The following is a 19,884-nucleotide window of genomic DNA, read 5'->3' on the forward strand; positions in this document are numbered from 1 at the left end:
GGGCCTTATTACTAGCTTGTCTCTGGTTAAAAATACGTATAACTGGCCAGCAGCAAATTCTCATTAAGAAAAAAAGTGACTATGAAAATGTTCTATCCAAATGGGACATGGCTATTTTAATGACAGTGGATGCAATTTGGTTAATAAGAAAAATATTCTTTTTCCTGCAAACATCACTATAACAGCCAGAATGAGTTTGCAAATTCCCACACTAAGCAAAAGTTTCTAGTTGGGAATAACAGAAGCAATGCCAGGTACATCTGAAAAAAAAAATGTATTTATTTTTAGGTGTCTCCAAATCACAGCAATGAAAGTTACTGTTAGAGCAGACAAGGTCCATTCACTTAGGCTGTAACTTTAATTTAAACACAATTAGAATAGATTTGTAGGATAAATTAACATCAAAACTTCAGGTTTGTTGCTATTTTAAATAATCTTAAAAAAGAACTCCAAGAGATTTTCATTAGCAACAAAGTCAACATCTGAGACTCCACTTTCTATTTTCCGAAATGCACATTCTACTTGCCAGGCCACATGGAACGATATACCCACATTTTCTCAAATTGATGAGAATTTAGTTCCTGGTTCAACCACACACTTCTCGTGTGACTTTGGGCAAAAATTCACGGAGGTCTGTCAAAGTATCCAGGGTGCTGCACACTTGCCATTCCAGGTGAATTTAATAGCAGTGACAGGTGCTCAGCATCTCTACAAGGCAGGCCCTTCATCCTCCTCTGCCTCTGTCCGCTGTCTTTAAAATAGGAATAATGAAACTTCATTTATCTCTCTCGGCTATTTAGACAGTATGTTCTACTATGTGTCTGTACAGTACTCAGCACAATGGCTCTGATCTCCGTTGCGATCTTTAGACTCCACTGCAATGTAAAACCGTGGGGTTCCTCTGGACGGACACTGGAAATGAACACGGCCTGTGCACTGGAGTGAAGATTTCTATTTTAAAACAAGGGGAGCAATTGGAAACAAATATCCAGCTACACCTTAAGAATCTTTTCTCTTCTCTGTAGAGCAGGAATGGACAGGTGTGGAGTGGAGAGTGCGGGAAACATTCAAATTCTTGTGTATCCATATCAAAGAAAACAGTGATAAAATACAGCACAGAGAACAGCCTAAACCTTAGTCTACACTCCAGGGACTCAGTGAATCACTATAAAATGTACCAAACCTTTTGAAATCCCCAGCTTTCGCCACTTCCACATCTCTGCCAGAGCTCTGGGGATTTCACACCCTTTCCTGAAGGCCTTTGTGGTCACCAGTTCTTCCAGATGAGGGCTGGAAGTGATTCTCCCTAAGGAGTCAATCAACTTCAATCAGCCGGATGTGCTGCTGCAAGAGTCCTGGATCCTGACTGCATGGTAGCTGAGCGCTGCCCATTTCTGGTCAGCTGGAAAGTCAGTTTGAGACAGTGAGACAGCATGGGCCAGTGGACGGGCCCACCAACGGGGAGTCGGAGGATCTGGTTTCCATTCCTGGCTCTACTGTTAATTTGCAGCTCACCTTGGACAAGTCACTTCATGACTCTGTACCTTTGTTCCCCCATCTATAAAGCGAGGGTAATAATGGTTAATCAGCTTTGGAAAGTGCTCTGAGATCTGTGGATCACAAGTGTAAAGTATTAAGTATTATTACTGCAGCCAGGACATCAGACAGCAATACAGAGCCCTAATTACCTGAGCCTAACACTCCGAATCATTTCTTTCCCTTCTATACGAAATGAGTTGGTGGTCTCAGTCTTGTTCTTATTGGGTGTGACCAAACAGTGTCCCAATGCAAGAGAGCAAAGGGCTCACTGATTTCTTGTAGAGCATTTCAACTGGTCTGACCAGTTCAGTGTACCCCAACTCACAAATATCAAAAGCTGCCATGTAAGATACCAATAGAAAGTTCAGAACATACTGATCATTACTACTATTGCATGGTGTATGAATGGAGGACAAATTCAAAATTACAAACACATTGGGAAGTATGTTCTTAAAGTGCGTCTGCCAGGCAGGGCTGAAGTTCCCCAACATACTTTATTATTCCTCTGAATGGGCTGGGAGAGGACTGGACATTGCAGAGCATGTGGCTTTGGGAAAATTTAGGACTGGGTGGTGTGGGGGTCACCTGGCCAGGTGTAACCCGAGCTGGTTTGGCTGGGATGAAACAAACAAGCAGGTGGCTGGGATCAGAATTGCTGGTTATCATGCAGACACTCAGTGTATGCCGATCTGCTGGCTGTCAGCGTCCAGGCTGTGAGCCACACCAGCAGAGCATTCAAGGCTCCCAGGGCAGGCAAGGACACAAGCCCTCACTGGTCTGAATTGTATCTCAGAAGATGACACTGGGACAAGTGGATATAATCACCACAACTGGTATCCTTGCTGGCAGTCTCCAGAGATAGGCTAAAAAATTAACACAGACATAGGAATAAATCAGTCACCTAGTCATCCAGAAGCACACATGGGCCAGGGCAGCTTGCACAGCTGGAGCTGAACCCAGGTCTTCTGACTTCCACACTAGAGCCCTAACTATTACACCAGGCAGGGTGATTTTATTGGTATATAGGAAATGAGTAGTTATCTGACCACGACTAAGTGGGTTTGCCTCTAATTTATGTGACTGTCCCCTGGATTTATGCTAATCAGGATCCTCGCCAACCAAAAGCCTCCATTAGCGCCCTGACTGTCATAACAAGTCACTGAGAACCGGCTGGCTAATGAGATAAAACTGGCACCAGTAGCTCCAATTTCAATTGCTCTTCCTTTCCGTGCTGCTCTCCAAAACAGAATGACATGTTTGCTCCCTTTAGGAGCTTGAGGTGAAAATAATATGACATGGAAATTTCAAGGCCCTAGATGGTACACGTTAAACAGGCTGACTTTACCACAAGGTATTGGTTTTGCGGCGGTCACAAATTCAGTCGCTCGCCTCCCTTATCTTGACTGTCGTTGGCTAGGACTGGGGATAGCTCAAGCTTCAGACTATAACTTATGAATGTTTAAGGAAGGTCAGAAGATTGCAATCTGAAGACATCTCAAAAAAGGGGTTTCATTTCTATAATTTTCCTGTCCTGCCTCAATTGTCACAAAAATGGATTACGCTTGGAATGTTTTATGTGCCAACTTATCACAGGAGTTAGGCTTATAAATTACACATTTGACAAAAGGTAGCAGTCAACTCTGCTATTTTAACCTCTTCACGGCTCTGCAATTGGTCTGACTTGGTGATATTTGCTGTAGGGCATATGACCTGAGTCAATTGCATGAAAAAACTGCTTCCAACTGACCTGGGAACTACCCCTAAGTCAAAGTAACAGCTACTTATGCTTCTATACAAGGTAATTACAGTCAATGCCTTGGACAAGAAGGAAAGATTTGAACAACATTTTAGGATGCAAAAAAAAAAAAAGAAGACAAAAGTAGGTTACAATCTTGAGATTGCAATCTTCATCAGATGCCTTCTGAAGCATTTAATTCTGAGCAGCATGACAGGATGCAGAGATGAGAGGAGATATAAAAATCAGCAAGGCAGCTGCAAATGTCTTTTTGTTCCCTCTTAAACTTAATCTAGAGATTCATGAGGCTTTCATCTGATGCTACAGAATCTGGGATTATGGAGCCCTTCTGCAATACTCTTCTTGCTTTCTTGTAACTGAATCAGATATAGGGAAGATGAGAATCTCTGCTCAATGTGCAGATGCTTCAGAAATGGGATAGAAAACTATACTGAAAGTGGCATTATAAAAATTCATGGTACATCTTCAGCTTGAATACCAAATTCAGTTCTGGCCACCCTATTTCAAAACTGATACAGCAGAAATAGAGGAGGGTTCAGAGACTGGTGATGAGAACGATTAGGGGCATAGAAAAACTTACCCGGAGAGTGGGACTTTTTTCTTCAGAGAAGAGATCAAAAATAGGGAACACCATAGAGATGTATAAACTAATGAATGGTATAGAGAAGATAGACCGGGCCATGCTGTTCACCATTTCTCATCATGCAAGAATCGGGGACATGACCTGAAGTAGAAAGGCAGAAAATTTTATCTAGAATAAAGGAAATACTGTGGGGTTTAGGTTTTGTTTGTTTGTTTTAACTTTATGTATAATTAATCTCTGAAACAGGGACCCTGGTTTAATCATGACTCGCTGATGTGATGGTGAACATGATTTGCCCTGGTTTACACTGATTACAGGGTCATGGTCAGCACTGCACCAGCTCTCTTGATGCTCCACCATGACACTAAGCTACAGGACTGTTTAGTAACTCAGGACATGTCTACACTTGCCATTTAAAGTGGAGAAAGTCCCTTTTTTGCACACAAATTGTGGGAGCGTCTACACTTGCCAATGAGTTTTTGCAGTGAAACTCAGAAGTTTCACCGCAAAAAGAAAACCACCTCCACGAGAGGCGTACAGCTCTTATCGGTGATGCTTTTGTGGTGATGTGCAAGTGAAGACACATTCTTCCTGTTTACACAGCTTTTAGCCTCCAGAGGATACCCCACAGTGTCTAGGTGGCCACTCTGGCCAGCAGCTCTGCTGCCAGATAAACAGACATCCACACCTCCCACTGTAAAGCCCTGGGAATTTTGAAACTCCCCTTCCTGTTTTCTTGGTAAGTGCTCACTTATCGTCTGGCCAGGTGACAATGGCTGCTCCACGGAGCAAAGGATCCCCTGCTTGGAGCAATGCTGAGCTACTGGAACTGATCAGTGTTTGGGGAGAGGAGGCTGTGCAGGGACCCAGGATGCCCCGCGATCACCCCCCGCCCCTTCCCACAAGACCCATCGTTAAACTGGAGAGAGCTGCACGGTGGGAAAGCTGCTCTCAGTGCACTGCTCTCATCGGGGATGGAAGTGCTGCAAATGTAAAGACTCTCTGACGCCTGAGAAAGTAAGTGAGCACACAAACCAGCGCTTTTCTTTCACCGGTTCCCTATCACCGGTGAACCTGACAGCGCAAAAACTCTGCAAGTGTAGACATACCCAAAGATAAGTCTTCAGACGGTGCCTTTTCATGAATGTCCCTCCCACTTCAAAGAATGGGTTGCGACTCTAGTTTACCCTACACTAAGTCCAGCTGGCTATCATCATCTTCCTTTTCTTTATTCAGGTCTGCAGTTCATTATTCTACTTCCATGACAGGGCTTCTCTCTTCTCCTATCAAGTCTTACCTGCACTATCCTGAGGAGTAAGCCACTAAGTATCTCCCTTCTGTACTGCTAGGTTTTCTTTTTTTAATCCCCATTCTGGTTCTCTAGCTAATGGTCTCTCGGGACCATTTATACCAGCACGGCTCTGTCTAGTGAAGCTCCTGCTTACCGGCACAGTGAACCTGAATGTGACTTGAATTCCAGCTTTGTAATCAGTGTGACAACAGTTTCCTCATCTGCAAAGAGACAGCAGCGAGCAAAGGAGCTTCAGCTGCACTCCTTGGCAGAGCTGTTTCCTCTTCTCCTTCTGCTGTGAAGCTGTTTGCAATCCAAGATGTCGTGACCCCGTGTTCACTTTCAGAAACTGGTACCAAAGTGCTGTGTGAATTCCACGAGTTGCACCATGATACCACTTGGGGAGACTCCTTGTGCCCACTGACTCATTTAGTGATGTGGCCTGAACGAATGTCTCTAATCCTCGCCCCAAGGTAGCAGAAATAAACCTGCATTTCTTCCTCTTCAGCAGCACCCTGCTGGCTGCTGCACTCCAGCGATGTTCAGCCAAAAATCACTGACACAATTAACTTCACTGGGCAATTAATTGGTCGCAATTCAGCTCCCGTCTCTGAGTGCCGGCTCTTGCGTGGGTGAGACAGCAGAAGAGAATTCTAACTGCTGCTGCTGATCTCCGTGACCTGTGCATTTGACACATTTTCCTCTCTGCCTGGCCCTTGAGCCCTGTCACTTTCCACATTCAAAATCTCTCTCTCCTCCTCTTTTCCATCAGGACGCTAAGCTCAATGACCCATGTGGGATTTGCCATTCTTTCATTGCTAATGAAGTGAACGGTGAAGTCTTACATGGAGCTGGAATAATTAGCATAGATTGTTTGAACTATGGATTTAAGTGAGTGAGTTGTCAGCCAGGGCTGTGAAGTTGATGGCAGGAGATGTTAAAGACATCACCTGTACATATACATGCCCATAATGCTTTCTTTCTGGACAATGAAGATGGCTGTTCAGAATGATTTTTTTTAAAATGTAGCACATTGAGACTTAACGCAATATTAAAACACAACCTAATCAAGGGTTTGCTCTTTAAATTCATTATATTTACAATTGATAAAAGCACTTATCTTTATATATTTTCTTACTAAATCATGAAACTTTGGTCTTCATTCACAAATGTTACATTGGATTGTGATGATTATATCCATTGGATCTGATCCCACTTATTTGTATTGAAGTAGTGCCAAGAGATCCAATGGCTGTTCACACCCGATTGTGGTAGGCACTGGACACACAGAGTAACAGCCGTGTTAGTCTGTATTCACAAAAAGAAAAGGAGGACTTGTGGCACCTTAGAGACTAACCAATTTATTTGAGCATAAGCTTTTGTGAGCTACAGCTCACTTCATCGGATGCATACTATGGAAAGTTTAGAAGATATTATATACACACAAAGCATGAAAAAATACTCCTCCCACCCCACTCTCCTGCTGGTAATAGCTTATCTAAAGTGATCACTCTCCTTACAATGTGTATGATAATCAAGTTGGGCCCATTTCCAGCACAAATCCAGGTCTTCTCACCCCCCCACCCCCCACATACACAAACTCACTCTCCTGCTGGTAACAGCAGTAAAATTCTTTTTACTGGACACACAGTGGTTTGAGCATTGGCCTGCTAAACCCAGGGTTGTGAGTTCAATCCTTGAGGAGGCCATTTAGGGATCTGGGGCAAAAATTGGGGATTGGTCCTGCTTTGAGCAGGGGGTTGGACTAGATGACCTCCTGAGGTCCCTTCCAACCCTGATATTCTATGATAGTAAGAGCATATCCTTACCCTAAAGAGCTTGCAATCTAAACAGGCACAGGAGAGAGAAAAATGTTTACCACTAGGGAACTGCCACAGAGAGATTAAATGACTTGTTCAAGGTCACACAGGAAGTCTTTAGCAGGGCCAGGAATTGAACCAAGGTTTCCATAGTCCTTGCTCGCTGCTTTAACAGTAACCCCATCATTCTTCTCCTACTGACAGATGGGGGTGTACTCTCACCCCTACTACCATAACTTGTAGGTAACGCTACTAGACATTCAGGTCTGTTGTGACTAAAACAAGAAGCTACCTAGCAGTCAAATCAGAGGGCTTTTTGCTGATCTTCTTGAAGTTATTGGCCTGTTTTTGTTTATGCCCTCAGCTGCTTTTATTAAAAATAATGGAGTAGATTTCACTTGAGCAGCTTATTTCCATTGACTCAGCCCACATGCCCCAAATGAATGACACCTGCCATGCTATTGTAATTTCTGTGCAGTAAAGCATGTTGACTGCTTTTATCTTCTGTTTGTTCTTAACATGGATCATTTCTTCTTTCACTGCTGCAAGAGCCAGGCCACAAAAAAAGGGTCCCACAGGGTATGTTTAATACATTTACCATATACTTGTGAAGAGATAATCCAAATATGAACAAGCAACAGAAACTCTGAAAAGACAACAAGACCTGCTGGTGCTGGCTCAGCATAGGTCATCGGCACCTGGGAATGGAAGCACTGTTTGATAAAAGGCATGCAAAAAGATGTAGCAGGGCCTCTTCTTCCAACACATGGCCAAGTAAAGTACAGACAGAGAAGCAGATAACTCAGCTGTTTCCATTAGAGGCTGCTCCTAAAAATAAAGTGGGAAGTTTCCTTTCTCTTTTGCACCGGTAAAGCACTATAATCCTCAAACCAGCATCAAATAATGCATAGATTTTAAGCAATTCAGATGCTATTTTTACTTCCCAGAAGCAATCCATTCTTATTCTGTACATGGATACATTAAATATCATTAAACCAGAGAGTGTACTTAGACAAAGAATATATCTAAGGCAAAAAATATTCCTCAGCTCCATCCAGCACTTCAATTAACTTTGCCAGCAATTTGTAATGATGAATTCATAGAAATCCTCAGGCTTTTTCTTCTGGGTGAGAGGGAGCATGTCTTTTATCTTGGAGGAATTTCCTGTTTCTTTTTTCAAAGCAAAAGGAAACATGGCAATAAATAAGCAACGAACCTCCACAAACTTTCTTTGACTTGAAGGCAACGTGAACTTATCCAGCCTTATTGACAGTGTGATCTTCAGGCACTTCAGGCTTGGCTGGCTTAGAAGTTTTTCCCCAGAGGCAAACATCCATTTCTAAAGGGCAGTCCATTAGCCATTGTGAAAGGCCCTTCCTCTTCTTCTTTGACATATTGGTTTTGATTGTGTTGATTTGCTCTCTTCCCCCACCCCCAGTTGCTTAATTCAACTCAGATTGTTGACAGACTGAGCTTAATTCAACTCACTTTTTAAGCAGCAACAAAAATCCAACATGCAATTGAGAGAGAGACTGACTGTCTCTGTAGCTGGCTGGCTAGGGCACCTCTGAGTTGAATTAAGCTCAGTCTGTCAACTCAGATTGAATGTTACTGTGTGGCTTTGATAATTAATGGCAATGCATTAATGATGTTAATCTCCTGTTAAAGTGCTCTTAGGTTGCACACTTCTGCAGTTATAGGTTGAAGCATTATCCACCATAAGCACATATCAAGACGCAATTCCAGCAGTACAGTCCACTCTTTAAAAATATTTTAACTATCTAATAAAGTGAAGAAGGTGGTTTTCTGGTTAAGGCACTAGTTTAGGACCCGGTGTGATCTTTTATAGAACACTGGCACTCTAGGCTTCAGTTGCCCACGAGTAAAATAGAGCTAACACTTCTCCCACTCTTTTCTGTTGAGACTGCAAGCTCACTGGGGCCGAGATCATCTTTCTAGGTATCTGTAGTGGGCCAAGCACATTGGGGTCCCAATAGTCTAGCGCTGCAGGCAGCTCTGTAATATAAATACTAATGTTTTTATACCACATCTGTCACCATGCTATATGAGCACAAGGTAACGCACATGGCATTAAATTAATGTCCGAGAATTTACAGACGTTCATGTAGAAACAGGATTCGAATACAATACAGAATGCTGGAACGGGATCTGGTTTCATGTCGAAGCTCTTTTGTAGCTCTTGTATCTTTAAAGTTGCCTCTCTTTTTTAAGCCTGGAAGTTGCTTCCTTTTCAGTGACACAAATGCATTAAAGTCACTTCTGCACTGGGTCAAGTTCTAATAAAAGTAAAAATATATTATCTGGCACTACCGCGTATTTTTCATCTCGCATCTCAGTGTCTTCGTAGGGCTGAGGCAGCAATCTGACCTTGTTTAAGAGGAGAAACTGCCAGTAACAGTATATTTAAAGAGTGTCTTGCAAGTTCCTTATGCATTGTGGATTTGTTTCCTTTCTAGCATCTTGAGGATTGAAGAGTTATCTGATTGATGGGTTGATCAGAGCATCTTGGAGGTAGCTAGATAAGATGATTCATACAGCTTAAGGGAAGATGGTGGCTGATGTGAGCCAAGAAGATTTAATACATGGCCTAAAATGAAACTTCAGTGTTTGAGACCTGTATCCATTTCTAAGACACATTCATTTTGGGGGTTTTAAGTTTTCTTTTCAAATAGGAAGAATTACAGCTGAACATCTGCAATAATTCCTTAGTTTAACAACCTCTTCTTATTGATGAATAGTTTTGAAAGGGAATGATTTTGTAATCCTGGCTATTCATCTTCTGAATAATGATGTTTGCAATTATTACAAAGAAATAATGAGAACTTCTCTGTATGAATTTTCTTTCATTACTTTACTTTAAAATACACGCATTGTTTTGAGTACTTGCTTCGGGGAAATTATTACAATAAAATAAGAAACTTAATAATCATTCATAAGTTACAGGAATCATTATCATACCATAAAGGGATAAACGCTCCCACTGTTTCATTCACTGGCATTCTGTGCTAAAAACGTGAATAGTAGTTTTTGTAAATTAACCTGGTATAAACAGAATAATCTTCCTGCTCATGCCCAGGGGTAGAACTGCCAATCATTTGGCACTTGTGAAGAAAATTTAAAATAAGCTGTTACTTTGTACATAGTCTTGCTCTTTTTTCTACTGTCTGCTCAGAAACACACAGCTCGGATTGATTCCGTTGGTACTCTGCTTTTCTTCGGCCAGCAGCAAATTTTGCACTGGATGTGTTTGGTTCTTAACTCGTCATTTTTTGGGGTGGCATGAGCCTGCTCATTAGCAATAACTACACAGGGCAATGCTGTTGTTCGTGTTTTCTCCAGAGACCCAAGATGGTAGCAGCAGAAGAATGATTGTACGGCACGGTAGAGATCTTTTTGGCAAGGAAGCGTGAGGAGCCCCCAAAATGTTGTCAAGATAGAAATGCAGTGGCAGAGCTAATTGAGGACCTGGGACAGTGCTAAGCCTGCCCTGTACCTACAGCAAGTTAAGTCATGTGCTAATATTGGTAAAGAGTTTCTGTTAGATTCTTCTAAACACAAAGTTTTCAGTGGGGATGGGGCTTCTTTTGAAGCCTTTTCAGTGGCATCAGTCTGCTAAAGCGATAAAACACTATTCCTGCAAACTCTTGGGTGTAGTAGCAGCTCATTGACACCAATGGGACGGCTCATGGAAATTAGCACTGTGCTAATCTAGTCCCACAGGGCCTTGCCACGTGAGCATTGACTGGAATTCTGCCAAGGTCCGACTACTGTGGTGATTAAGGGCACTTCGCAGCTCACAGGATCCAGGCCCATGGTGAACAAGAAGCTCTTGTGGTCCAGCTCTGTTCCAAGCAACTGTTTGTTTTTTTACATCCGTCCCACCCAAACAGCATACCAGGCTGATCATCATCCTGTAGGAACCACTGTGGGCTCGTGGGCTAACCTGGGGCACTGGGACAGTAGAAGGGAAACAGCAAATGGTTGGGGGACTAGGGTCTCAACAAACTGGGAAGCCAAAAGGAACTCTGAGTAATGCGGAAGAAAGAGAGAAGGGAGCTATGGGGAACTAAAACAGAGAAAGGGAAAAAATTGAGGCCCAAGGGGAGAAGCAAGAGGCAGGGAGAACACTATATAAACTAAGGGTGTTAATAGTTGAGAGTGCAGATAAGATTTATGGAAGCCAATATTTGTGGGTCTTCGACTGTTTTCATAATCCTTTACACCATTATCACAATCCTTAAAAATATAACACCTTATGCTCCTTAGCATCTGAAAGTGACTGCTGTTTGAAAAGAGCCCGGTTGCTGTAAAGACTGTGGATAGTGTAATTTATGTCACTACAGGATCTTGTGTGTGTGTGTGTGTGTCGTCCTTTCAGAACTTCTTGGAGACATCCAGGAAGTATTTTGGGTCCACAGGAAAGCCTTGTTTTTCTGTAGGATCCACATCCCTCAAAACAAGAAACAGCTGGTGCCCTGTAAGCATTTGCTTTTATTGGGGGTATTGCCATTGGACCTTTTAAAGAGTCCTACCACACGGAAGGTTTCCTGACACCTCAAAATGAGTGATGCAAAGCTATTGCCTCCATTTATACCTGTGTGTAATATTAATAACTATCTAGTTGACCTTTAAATTTGTCTAAATGTGCCCTGGCATAATTGAAACTGCCCACAGAATTCTCCATTCAAAATTACAAATGGATCTCTTGGAGAGATCCACCTACTCCCTGGACACATTTGTGCAGATATTTTAATGACTTGCAAAGAGAGACTTCCAGCGTATGAGCCCAATCCTGCAACCGGAGTCAAGCCAGCATGGCTCTTGAGGACAGTGGGATTGCTCACATGAAGGAGAGCGGCTCAGATGAGACGTGTCTTCGCAGGCTCAGAACCTATATTCTTGCTAGGTCCAGGTACAGATATACATTCATTGACTGCATGGAGTCATTGACTGCACGGTGCACTCCCCACAGAACTTGGAGAATCTCTTCTTTGGGGTGTTAAATTAGATCATTTTCATTAATGAGTTGGTGGTGTCTCTCTCGTTACCACACAATTTATCCTGATGCTGCTCAGGGACAGGCCTGGCTCTGAATCAGCTGGAGCGCATTGGTGGAACTCTGCTCAGGAGGCTGTGAGTGGAGGGTGAAGCAACTCAGGCCCCCGCTGTCAATGGCTTTAAGAAGTCTCATCAGTTTCTTCCTTGCAGATGAACTAGAAAATATGTACTACACGCACTTCCTCTTACAACCAGTATTCCTGTGTAAAAGATCATCTCCCGCCCCCCAAATAAGTCTGTTGTCATGTTTTTGGTAAGAATTTTATTTTACATTATCAGTAGCAACCTTTATCAGTATTTTTAAGCCACCTATTGGCGAAGTATCTAAAAATACCACCACATGATAGTGCATCTGAGCAATTCTGAGAAAACTAGTAGACCAAATTTTCAGCTGGTGTAAACAGGTGTAGATCTGCTGACTTTGATGCAGTTCCACCCATTTATATATTGGCAGAAAGTTTAGCCCATCTTCTGTAGCTCAGAAGGAATGGTCTTGTGGTTCAGGCATTGGATGGGACTCAGATCTGGGTTCAAATTCCAGGTGTGGCACAGATTTCATGTGATCTCCAGCACAGCAATCTCCGTGTCTCAGCCCCAATCTGCAAACTGGGGGATAATATCTCCATTCTCCTTTGTCTTGTCTGTCTAGATTGTAAGCTGTTTGTTGCAAGGGCTATCTAACTCTGTACAGCACAGAGCATCATGGGGGGGGGGGTCTGATCTCTCTTGCAACTACTAGCATTATCTTATTAACAATGTAACTGTAATTACTTAAACCTACTTTTTTCCAAAAACATTCAAAGAGTGGGATGTCTTTTATTCTTTCCCTTCACACACGCGCACAGCTCAAAGCAGCATCTGATATACGCACACACGCTGGTCAGTTATTCATTATTTAAATCCTTTCAATCAAGAGGAATTACCAACTGGGCATGAGTCAGAGCATTCTCTTGTTTGCTGGCTGTTGAGCAATCTGTCCTACTTCTACTTCAAAATCCCATGTAATTGGCTAAAAATACCCAAGACAGCTCTAAGTTGCACAGTCTCACTGAATAATTATTAAATTATTTTTTTAAATTGATTACTGGCCTTGTCGACACCAAGGGAAACAGCAGGGGTTCTACCATTTGTAAAGGGTGGGGGCCTTAGAGACTACCAAAATATGGTATTTATGTTCCGGTGGCCTGCCTTTTCGCAGTAGTACATTCAGCGTGTGTGATTTTTTTTTTTTTTTGAAGAGGCGGAAAGGGAATTAATATTTTTATTCATCTTCACTTTTTATTTCTAGAAATGCAGTAGTGCCTGCAAAAGCATTGAGCTACTAGTAAAAATAAATACGTTCCTAATGCCCAACTATTTCAGCGTAGAAGAACCAGTTGCGATTTAGGTTTTAAGGCAGCATTCGAACATGTGTCCAATTTGCAAGTGATTGTAGGCAAAGCATAAGGGAGAGTGCTGATGGCACCTGCTCGTCTAAGGGAAGGAATGCATGGGATAATAAAGGAAGAGGAGGTAGCAGATGAGAGAGAAAAAGGAAAGACGGGACAGGGGGAGAAAACCTTGTGAAGAAGATGAGAAGCAGAACATGGTGGTTGAATGAACATGTTTCACTGAATGATCCAAGGGTCTTTATTGGTAATGTGATGGGATCAGACGACCCTGCTCTGGCATAGCAGGTCACTCAGGTTGCCTTCAGCCAGAAAACAAGTGCATTTTGTGAAAAAAATTGAGGTTTTGAAATATTTCATTCTGATGTGGAACCAAAAAGGGGAAAAAAACTCTCTCTCACCCGCACACACACCCCACCTCCTCCCACAGTGCTGAGGGCACTTACCTGGGATGTGAGACACCCAGTTCAAGCCCATGCTCTGCCTGGTTCAGAGGTGCCCATATATTAAAAATATTTTTAAAATCCCATATATTGAAAAACATAATGGATTTTACAGGCGATGACATGGAAGTACCAAAACATCTCAGGAATCTCCCTCTGTTTTTCAGTGCATTTTATTTATTTAGATTTAGATATTGCACAACCCAGTAGCAGTCTAAGAGCTCGATCTTGTAATGAGATCTTGTAATGAGTTGCTGGCCGTTACCATCAAGCTGCCTCCAAACTTTAAATTACAACTGCCTCAGTATCTATCTGTCCAGATAGAAGATGGAGCAGTTGGCAACTGTCAAATACTTGGGAACATCACAGGCAGGACTGGAAGGGTGCTCAAAAGAGTGGATGCTCATAAAGCAACAGCCTCTGCCATGTTACGGGCTCTTCAGTGTCTCTATGTAGATGTTGGGACATCACACTTACTACAAAAGCTGTGGAACCACAGTTACACCATCTTCATGGTACGGAAGAGAAATGCGTATACCGAGGAAGGCTGAAGAGCAGAGGATTGACATTTCAATTCTTGTCATCTCCATTAGCTGCTCCACATTAAGTGGCAGGACAAGTTCAGTAATGAGGATATTTATAGGTGAACCACTAACTGCCTCCATCAGGCCTGGTGTAGTTGAGGCAGCTTTCTTGGTACAGACATATTATTCAGATGGAAGACCAATGTATTATGGAGCATGTTTACCAAGGAATGCCGCTACAAGTCCAGCAATCACGTGGCAAAAGCTTTGGTGGCATAAGACTGTCACTCGTGATGGACATAAACTGAATATCCAGCTTCACCACTTTAAAGACCTCGCTGCAGATCAGTCTGGGTGGTGCTTGATCTACATCCCTTTGGGATTGTTTGCGATGATGACAATGCTACTAAGGTGATTTTACCTTTGTTTGTTTACAGTCAGTCTCCCCAAAAAGTGTTCACTCTGGTGTTGTCACAAGGGGATGATTCTTTTTTGCTAGAGCCAACCCGTGTCTCTGTTTTAGAGTCTCCACAGCACTCCAGTAGATCTAGTCACACAAAAACATTTTACGATGAAGAATTATTCTGTTAACATTTCTGTTGATACAGAGAGTGGAAAGGGCAGGCTGGTGTTACGTTACAAATTAGACAATTTAATGTATTCCTTTTCTCCCTTTTGAATTTTCATGGGCATTTCAAGACACTGCAACAGCTCTTCCTCCAGACATTTCAATTTTAAAAAGTTAGATTCAGTGATTTACAGTCTTTCTTCACAAACACACTGGTTACAGCTTTTTTTTCTGGTTATTTCATGACAGCAGTTGGCAGAATAAAAAATTAATTTGATTTGTTATTCAGAGACTAACTTGTTCTCCATTTACAGTCCACTGCCTCTTTTGAAAGAACCATTTTTACACTGCAATGAAACACTTCATTTTATTTATAAAACAATTGTTTGGGTGGCTGTTGATACAGTTATGCATTCGAATCAGGTTCTTGTGTGTTTTAAAGTTTCCCTCCCTCCCCACCTCCCCGCAAACAGCCCCACTTTTCTTCTTTTTTAAAATAGCTTCCTGGCTGTTTTCAGAATAATCAAACCTTTTGGTTGTCAGAGTCATTCTCTGAAAAGGGTCACATAATTACTTTATTATATTAGGGGTGTGAGGGCTTAATGCCGGAGGGACACATAGGATTTACCATACCTGATCTGACCATTAAACAAGCCCATCCAATCTGACACCCAGACTTTGCCATTTACAGGTACCCAGCTAGCCAAAGGTGATAACATCTTGCAATATGCCCAGCCATAGGGGCAATGATACGGGAGATATCTCTTTCTTAACTCCTTTGTAACTCTCTGAATGGCCTGGCCACCACCTAGAACTTATTTTGCTTGGCAAACATTAAGCAAAATGAGTAGCATCCCTGTTCTCTGCGCAAAGCACTGCTTAATAAGTGGTGCTTAATAAGTACATATGTAACTAGACACAAGAGCTATTTACAGCTGCATGCTACCAAACAGCCATCAGTGTTCATATCTGTATAATTAACCACAGAGCATTTGTACAAACTTTGATGCAGAATTTAGATACCCTATACTTCTCTTGTATATGTAGTTGTACATTTGTAGCAACATGCTAAAATCCGCCAGCCCTCTATCGTACCAGTTAAGAGGATGGGGAAAAGCGTACATGGATTTAGTTAGCATTTTTATTTGTATTGCAGTACCACCTAGGAGTTGCAGTCATCCAGAACCCACAGTGCTAGACACTGTATGAACACACAACAAAAATGCAGTTCTCTGTCACATCCTAGGGACTGAGATAGAATTTTACAAGCAATCCATTCTACTGAAGATATCACAAACTGTATAAAAGGTTCTGCAAACCACTTGTACGCCCAATTTCTGTCTAGGCTAAGGGAGATGGAAGTGAAAGCTTTTTACAATAAAAAGGCTGAAATTTCAGTTAAACTCAGGATATATGATATGGATAGAAAAGTACTGGAAAGCTGTTCATTAAGGTAACAGTTCACTTACTGCTGAGAAGCTGCTTTGTATCAGTGATGATGCCTGAATTGGATCACTGGCTCTGCTATGACCGTGAAGGAAGTAGCAGTTAAATCTAACTTCACTGGAGCATCTATTGTAACGTAAGGCTTGTATAGTTTATTAATGGAAGGCCAGCACTGAAAAATACAGATATTGATCTTGAAAACCCCAACATTTATATGAGGAGACATCTGGAAAGTTTGCATTTTAAACTATCCCCAGAGTCTGGTGATGGTCAGTTTGGTCTTTGAGTTCAAGACACACTGCTATAAACTTAAAAGTCTAATGTGCTAGTGTAAACATTGGAATCACTGATTTGCTGTGCTCAGCGACTGGATTGCAGCTGTCTAGATCTTTCCTGTCAGAAACTTGTTAATGTTGTATAGTTTATTGAAAGTTCATCCAAACTGGGAGCCCTTAAAAAAGCGTTCTTCCCCTTGAATTACCCAGAATGCTCTATGACTGGGCCAAATAGCCAGACAGAACTATTATTTCAGATTCCATTTTGTAGCTTTAGATATTGACATTGGGGTTACCATTGTTTCTTTGTTGCGTAGAATGGAATAAACCTCTGACCTTTTGTTGTGGTACATGATGGGAGGAATTATTCCCCAAGTCCATTCTCTGGCCTCCTAGAGGGTGGTCAATTGCAGGATGTTAAGCTGTTTGGCTGAACCTGAACAAACTGCCACATGCAGTTTACTGAACTCATTCGTATCTAGATTTCCACAGGCTCGATGCTTTGCTCCATTTGCTGAGAATATTCTATCCTCCCTTTCCTCGTTCAGACAGGGAAATTGGCCACAACAGGGCCATTGTTAAAGGCTGAATGGTAGCATGTACTGCATCATCATATTCTTACAGCAAAAAGGCAAAGGAAATTGTTTCCTTTGAAACACTTCGTATCTGGAATTTGTTTGTGTGAAAGATGGCTCACCCCTGCCATTGTACGCGTCTTGAACAGGACTGCTGAATTCACACTCCTCGGCATTGTCTGCAAAAAATACACTGAGTAATGAATAAGACACAAATTTATTTTTCAACTACATTTCAGAGTTCCTACACAGCCCACTGTGCTCTGAGCATGTGAATTTCAGCGTTCTGTACTGAGCAAGATGGATGGTTCTCTTTAAAACCTAACAGTTGCGGGGACTAAGCATATACTTCCTCATCACTACCTACCACTCCATGGAACAGGGCTCATTTCACCTATCCCAATCTTGATCGTTTTGTTTTAATCTCTCTCCCACTTATCCCTTTATTGTGGTGTCTACAGATAGAAAGGCAAGGCAAAGAAGACCTATTTATTTTGATTTAAATAATAAGACTTCTACACAAAGCTCTAGGTGCCCTGACATTAATACTACAACAAAACCCCATCAACATAAAAATAATTGTTCCAAAAAGAACACTAGCAGCCTGCCCTCTCCAAAAAAAAAAAAGAAAAAAAGAAAAAGAAAAAAAGCTCTTTTCCACTCTTTCATCATTCTGGGAAGCACATCCTTAACCATCTCCAAAAATCCTATTGAGCAGAAGTCTTCTGCATCATGCCTGGACCAAGGGGGATGAAGCATCAGAGTCCTCACTAAGCCCCCTCTCTTTTCTAATAAGGCAGGAACCCAGTTTTATCACCTCTCTAAAGCAGGTGGTGCAGTCATGCCCAGCCCAAGTCTTGCCATTATCTAGGGAAGAAAATCCTCAAGTTACTCCCTTAGGTCCTCCTGCTGGTCACAGGTTGTGGTCTATTAAACCTGCAAGTTCGTAATGACCTTAAAAGCATAAACACATTTTCATTCAGTGCCTAGTAGTGTGAGTGTGTTAATTGCTCAACTCAAATTACTCTACCAATGCTTTCATTGTGCAAGGGTTATCAATAGGCTCTCAGAGCTAAGTGAATGCTACTCAGTTAAATAAAGTTGGACAAATTTCATCCGGTTTGCCAGCACTGCTCTCATTTTTACAGTACTCTGGGATCCAGCAGATAATAGATCATTCAATGTCCTCCTTGTCACATTATCTGTGCTACCTTAATATAGAAAGCTTTGAAAAAGGAAGGAAGTCACATCTCTGTGAATAATGGTTTTAATTTTTGCTAGTTGTGATGCTGTCAGTCATTATTAGCCAATGCTGGTTTTGAAGGGAGATTGCAAACAGTGGGAATGTAATGTGATTAACAGATGTGTGTCCAGTGTTATTTTCTTTGCACAACGTGAGGTTGTAGCTGTCAATTTCTATCATTTTCTATTTTAAAAAGTCATCCAGTTCATATTCATGCAGATAGTGAAAGTGGGAGATGCAGCGGAGCACAGGCATATTCAGGTACGTATAAAGAGACTACAATGCATGAGCCTGCTGGCGATGTGATATGAAAGCACGGGGAGCATTTTAAGAGCATCACATACATTTCAGACATCACTCATGTCTAACTACAGATACCTCCCAGACCACATGCTGTCATATCCTATTCCTAAACGTATCTGGAGAAGTTAGCTCTGGAAATGTTACATCAGCAGCATATCAGGCTCTCTCAGCAACATTGGTTCAGGCAACTTTTGTCACATGTTGTGGGGGATCACGCATGTGACATTCATCTTTGCAATTAAATAGTTCCCCAAGTAGAAAAATACCTTTCCTCTACCAAAAAGTCAGGCAAAGTTCCCATAACCTTACCAGGGTATCATAGGCAATTCCAATTCTTTTCCTGCTGACAGCATTTGCAGAGTGGATATGAAGGTAATGGGGTAGAGATTCAGATGGCCATATTTCTTCCTTTGTGGGCTGGAGGAAAATACCTGGAACTAAAAAAGTAAAATTTTCAACCTGGGAGTCAGATTTGATCACAAAATGAACATGGAGACCTAAGTCCCACAGAAGCCTTTATGGTGTATGTGAAATCTATGGTAGTCTTTAAAGAGACCCTACTTGGAGTCTTTAAATCAAGAGTGGATGCCTTTATAAAAGATGCTCTAATTCCCTTAGGTGTTTTTGAAAATCCCTCCTGATGGGTACTTTTCAAAACCACTTGCAGGCTGCAGCTAGTCAGGACTTCTCAAAGTGTTAAATCTGAGGGTCCCAAACCATGGGACTCAGAAGGCTGCCTAGTCATATGGGGTTGACCTTCCTCTTTGTTTTAAGCTGCTGAAGCATTTTAAAAGACAGATGAAAATACTTTCCTAACGTTACTTTTCCATTTGAGTAACTGCTGCAATTATTACAGGGATGTTGTACCATCCCAACAGATGGGGAAGTGGTGTGTGCAATTGCAAGTGGAGAGAAGAGAGCCCACTCTGATGATGATCATAAGGATATCATCCTCACCACAGAAGAGTTGGAAATCTGTCTCTTGTGGGTGTGAGCCTGACACTCCTGCTACAAATCGACTGAACTGGCTGCCTCTAGTTTAGCAAGTATG

At 42.0% G+C, this 19,884-nt stretch overlaps 1 long non-coding RNA gene across 2 annotated transcripts; it reads right to left on the reverse strand.

The window, feature by feature from the left end:
* Positions 1-6,419: 6,419 nt before the first annotated feature.
* Positions 6,420-19,467, reverse strand: LOC140898744 (uncharacterized). 2 transcript variants are annotated; one of them, XR_012155086.2, is made up of 4 exons: positions 19,143-19,467; positions 17,410-17,466; positions 14,845-14,970; positions 6,420-6,477 (listed from the first exon to the last, which is right to left on the reverse strand). It is a non-coding gene; the product is annotated as an uncharacterized LOC140898744 (long non-coding RNA). The 2 variants fall into 2 exon arrangements; XR_012155085.1 differs by lacking the exon at positions 6,420-6,477 and having other exon boundaries at positions 14,116-14,970.
* Positions 19,468-19,884: the final 417 nt, after the last annotated feature.

This window comes from Lepidochelys kempii, chromosome 15, assembly GCF_965140285.1.
Source record: "Lepidochelys kempii isolate rLepKem1 chromosome 15, rLepKem1.hap1, whole genome shotgun sequence".
Taxonomy (NCBI): Eukaryota; Metazoa; Chordata; order Testudines; family Cheloniidae; genus Lepidochelys; species Lepidochelys kempii.